Below are 6,000 nucleotides of genomic sequence, written 5' to 3'. Positions count from 1 at the left end.
TATTTTAGGGGTTTTCTTTTTTTTTGCACATTATAATTGCCACAGATTATTTTGATTCGAGAGTATAGACTGCAATATTTTTCAAACTTCTTTTTTACTGTGATACAGTAAGAAGTATATTTTTATTTTAGATCATTATACACAGGCTGTACACATACATACACATCAGAAAGAAAAGTTTCATGAACTGTTACTACCTGTGTTGCCATCTAATATTTTCTACTTTGCCTTGTTCTATTGCAAATTATTTTATTTTTTAAAAAAAGGTTGATCAGTATCCCAGCAGCAAGATGTCACAACATATATTTTAAAATACTCTGGAGTAAGACTGATCAGAATTTAAATCCCAACTCATCCACTTATTAGCATAGTGACTGAACAAATTAAAATCTCAGTTTCCTCATTTGTAAATGAGAGTAAAATAGAATTAAACCTTATTTCATAAACACATAGCAAAGATTATATCAGATAATTAATATTAAGCACAAAGTATAGTAGATGCTCAATACTTAGGGGTTTCAAGTCACTATCTTTAATTGCATTAGAGATGAAGTTTAAAGAATATATTTGTATTCTATCAGATTCAGAAAATTTAGACAATAATCTGGACAATTCAGTTTCTTAAATTTGTTTCTCCCTTGGCTATTTCATGCAGGAAGAAATTAAAGATTACTTTACGATGTCTAATAACCATTTAAAAACAAACTTAATGTCCAAACACCACTGACTTAGTTTGGTGGGAAAGGCCATGAATGCTTTGGAAGCATTTTTCTAGAACTTGACAAGTGCCTCACTGCACAAAGCCATTCAGGGCTCTGGCCTGGTATAATTTAACTCTGTTCCCGAAAGCTCTAAATCCAGGCCAACATTTGTAAACACGAACACACAATTGATTTCAATGTCACCTTCTTCTCCCTTTTCCCTCCTCACCCTATTTCATTTCACCAACATGACTCAAAGTTTAAATTTGTCTGAACCTTCCAAGTGTGTCTAAGAAAATTGTATCATTATTAGTCACTTACTTCCCTTTGGGCTTAGATTACTTGGCTAAAACCAAATCCCATATTTTAAACCAGATCCCCCTGTTTACCACTAGTGTGAGAAGCAGAAATTCAAGTCAGTTTAATTTGTATTTTCTCCCTAATTTGGTAATGCAAATTATTATATTTTATACTGTCGATGCTACAATGCACAATGCAACTGGGACCCTGTTGGCTAGCAACCCAGATAAGTGAATCAGCAGAGGTGTTTACAGGGAAGCAAATAACATGATTACTTAAAATTCATTTCCTTTTAATGTTAAGAAAATATCTTTTCAAATTGCAATCCATAGGTATTTGCTAACAGACCTTTTCAGTCATTACTGTTTTTATTCTCCTCTACCCTCTTTTGCCATGATCAGTAAATATTGTTGACACTAGGTTTCAAAACATTCTGCTAGTATGTTGTTTCTATGTCCTGTGGATTGCTTATCATGTCCCATTGATACCATCTGAAACATAATGTATTTTTACAAGGAAACTGGATGATTACTTAATTGCAGTGTTTCTGTTTTCATTGGATATGCTACTTGAATAGAAATGAGAGGAATATGATCTCCTAAATAAAATTCCCTAGCTAAGCTAGAAATCCGATTTTCATGTCTTACTCATCAGGTGAATTTAAGCCAAAAAAAAAAAAATCCTCCATCTGAATGGAAATGTTTCATGTCTCTGATGGAAGGTGAAGTTTATTTTGATCTAAACTATTTCAGTCACTTTTCCATTAAGAAATTTTAAAAATATTTTTTGTGACCTATAAAATGCTCAAGCAGCCTTAAAAATGGAATAACTTTAAACTAGCAGGAAATCTCATTAATGAAATCACTTACATGTTCTGTGCTTAATTGCAAGCCCTTTGGAAAAAAAATGTCACTGTGCACAGAGATATACTCAGAGAGATTTTAATGATGTAAACTTTAGGATTTGATATGTTTATAAATTTAAACTCAGAAAAAAAGTTAATCATTCATCAAATAGTGCCTTCATTATGGATAAACATTGTGCATTTTTTATTATTTTATTACAGCTTCGTACCTGTATAAAAAGTGCCTAGTTCCAGGGTATCTGGGGCAATGGTAATGTCTTGCCTCTGCTTAGGTCCGCTGCCTAGTTTATTAAATAAACTAGGTCTGTCATTTCAATGAGAATGTGAATATGCTGTTTATATTTATGTGTCATCTTAAGATACTCCCAGTTTGCTCAAATACAAGGACAACAGTCATATCAGGAGTAAAGACTAGAATTTGTACCAAAGGACCAAACAAAAGAAAAAGCCATAAATGCATGGAAGGCATATGACCAGAGTCACAAACTTAAATACCTATGTGCCTGCAGAGATAACATAAATGAATGAAACTGGTTGGATGCAGTACACATTGGAGAGTTGTGGGGTCTATGTCCAATTGAGATCATATAGATTTGTTTGTTCTTAGCCCAACTGCTAGGCTTATGTGAAAGTGTGGGTTCACTATTTCTAGGTCTTCACATTTTATATAAAAAGTCAGTAACACAGATTTCTAAATTGAAAATGTTAGCAGCCATTTAAAAAATTACTCAAACGTTAATTTATAACAATATTTGTTAGCTTTTTACCTTAGAGTATTCCTCCAAATTTTTAGGTATAATTTGTATAAAATAAATTTCACAGAATTTAAATATATAATTTAATAAATTTCAATAAACGTATATACTAATGCAACCTTTACCACAAACACGTTGTAGAATGTTTCCATTACCTTTCTCCAAATTCCCTTATTCTCAGTTCCAGTCAATTCCCCATCCCTGGAAGTAACACAGTTTTGATTTCTATCACCATAACTTAGATTGATCTTTCAAGAACTTAATATAAATGGAATGACACAGCCAATTTAGGTTTGGCTCTTTTTGCTCAATATAATGTTTTTGAGATTCATCCATGTTGTTGCATTTATCAGTAATCTGTTAGTTTGCATTGTTTAGTAGTATTATATTCAATTCATTTTAAAGAATGGTACGGCCCAAGTCTTAAAATAGATTTGGCCTGAAGGAAAATTATTGGTTATTTCTGGATTGGAGAGAAGATAATGGGTGAAGACAAAGAATCTTAAATGCAGAAAGGATGGGAGAATGATCATTGTGTTAGAAGAGTATTAAAATAAAATAGTGGAAAATGGTGGAAATAGAAAAACTAGAAGGCAAAAGAGAGCAAAGACATCCGTAAGTAGGCCTTTTGAGGTTTTTAAGAATTTGGGTGTGAGAGGGACGTAGATGTGGCTAAAGGAGTGAAGAAAATAGCTGATGAACGAATGCACAATTTAGAGGTTGAATTTCAAAAAGTAACGTGGTTTTTGATACCTAAACTCATTGAAATGCAATGTTTCGAATATTTTTAAAATAAAAGTATAGCACAGCACACTTCTTGTTATCTTATTTTTCTTATGATTAGACTAGGACTATGTGTTTTGGGAAAAAAGACCACAGAGGTCAAGTGCCATTCTCATCACATCATATTCAGGGTACATACTGTCAACATGACTTATCACTGTTGATGTTAACCTTGCTCACCTAGCTGAGCTATTGTTTGTCGGGTTTCTCCACAGTGACGTCCATGAAGAAACTGGGAGATAGGCTTTTTTACCTGCTCCCTCTGTGCTAGGCCCAAGTGTATAGCTGTGGTGGGGGGAGGGGGTTTCCCTGAGCCTGTTAATAACTGTTTCTTTGTTTACTACAGTTCTCCGAAATTCGTAAATGCAAACTCTGTTGGCTATCAGAACCAGGAGATCAAGGGGTCTGTTTGTTGGACAGCAACTAAAATAACTGGGCACCAGACATATGTGCAAATATCTCCTTCCAGGGAGATATTGGTGATTTGTAGTGGGCTTGAGTGAAGGATCACACTCAGCCTCTAGACTTGTGCTAAATGAGAAGCTCAAGGAGCAGCTTCTAAAATATGCAAATAGCCATTTGTGACACATGGGTTGATCTTGATAATAAAAATAATAAAAATATTAAAGTAAGGCAAACAGGCCTCTTTCAGGGAAAGACTGGGAAATGGGTGGTTTCTACTGCTCACTCTGTGCTGAGCCTCGAGGGACAGCAGTAGTGAGCCCTCCGAAGAGCATCGGGAAGTATTTCTTTGTTTTGCTGTAGGCTTGTGAGTCTTGTGGCTGCAAGCAAGCCCCATTGGCTTTCATAGTTATATGTTTTGGGATCCCATTCCACAGGAGGCAGTCTTAAAAGTTGGAGTGCTAGATGTGGGATACAAATCTTTGGATTTGAGAAAAGCTGGGAGATGGGAGTTCCCTCTGTGCCAGGGGTGGAGTTTATTATGAGAGCCTTTCCTACCGATTTAAATGTGAGTGATGTAGGTATTTTCTCATTCACCCAATGTGTAGGAGTTGCTTAGCTAGTTTCTGGATTTCTTTCGGAAAAAATTATTTCATGTATAGCTATAGATTCAGTGTGTCCTTGGGAGGAGTTTCCTATTTCAGGAGTTTCTTACATCACCATGTTGTACTGGCACCCTTTTTATTGCTTTAATAATAATCTTGATATTCTGATACATGGATCACGATGATTGTGCTTTTTTTTTTTTTTTAAGGATTTTATTTCTTTCCTGGTGTTTCTTCTGATCATCTCACAGTAGTCTAAATCCTTTACTATTTAACAATGATTGATTTTTATTTTCCTAACTTGTAAAGGTTAAGTTTGCATTGTAAAATTACTGTATTAATGATATTTTAAGCATATATCATATATTTCCTACTTCTCACACTTAAGAGAAACAATTTTCGTCCTATTTTTCATCAGTACCTTATGCTCTGCAAAGAAATTGAATCACAATTCCTTAACAGTACAGAAAACTTCAACAAGGCCATTGCCATCTATGACCATTCAATAGTCAGAGAGGAGATGTAATAGAAATTACTTCTTGAATCTCAGCACTCTAAAACTGCTATACTTCAAACCAATTCTCTTGAGTTTCAGTCATTATTGTTTGCCTCTGTGTTTCTTATAAGAGATTTTAATACTTGAGGCTTTTTAATATTTGAGGTTTTCCATAATTTAGAGGATTTTGGAGTCTCTCAGCTATATACAATGCTATCTCCTGATATTCCTCAAGATGGTTTGGTAAATCCCTTCAGAATTGGATTACACTATATGAACCGAAACATATTCACATTTCTATTGCTTGCAATATAGACAAGAACCATGAACTATGATTAGTTCCTATTTTAGCCTAAGACTTAGTCCAACAGCAAAACATTTTGATATGAACCAAGGCCTGAGTATAGGTAATGACGTGCTTCCATGTTACTTAGAATATTGAATATTTTTGATAAGAAAAACTAAATTAAACTTTCCTAAACAATAAGTAATTGTATTTCCTTGCACACCAGGAAGACTAGAGGTAGTGCAGGGTCAAGTACATAAACATCAGTGATTCAACGATTCAATAAAATGTCCATCTCTCTACTCTGTTTGCCTTAACGACAACTTCTTTTCAAGAGAATACCAATGGCAACCTGGGGTACTTACCTTCTTGGTCACTAAAACAAAATATCTTTTCCTCAAAACGTGGAATAAAATTTATTCTGATTATTCCAATGTAGTTCACACAACCTTGTGGAGCAAGAAGAATAACCAAGACAAATTCTATGTTTTTATGCCATTGGCAAATAGGAACTCCCTCTGGAGCTGGAAATGGAGCAGATACCTAAACAAAAATTGAGGTTCTGTTAGGAAAGAGAAAGTGTTGCTTTAGCTGTTATCCTTTCTGTTTCATTTTCTACTCTAATATCTCCTGAGATTTTATGTACAATACATGAGCATTTAATAGCAGTTCATGCCATTTAACATGCAAAAAGGCGAGTACTGAAAATGCATTGGAGTCTAAATACAAAGTGGTTCATAAAATGCAGATACTGAATTTTTATATTGAAGAAATTATCCATAACTTTCAGAAATAAAAATCTTCCCA

Source organism: Pteropus vampyrus, unplaced genomic scaffold (genome assembly GCF_000151845.1).
Source record: "Pteropus vampyrus isolate Shadow unplaced genomic scaffold, Pvam_2.0 Scaffold340, whole genome shotgun sequence".
In the NCBI taxonomy this organism is placed as follows: Eukaryota; Metazoa; Chordata; class Mammalia; order Chiroptera; family Pteropodidae; genus Pteropus; species Pteropus vampyrus.
The sequence above is the reverse complement of the archived record's forward strand: the minus strand, read 5'-3'. Positions refer to the sequence as shown.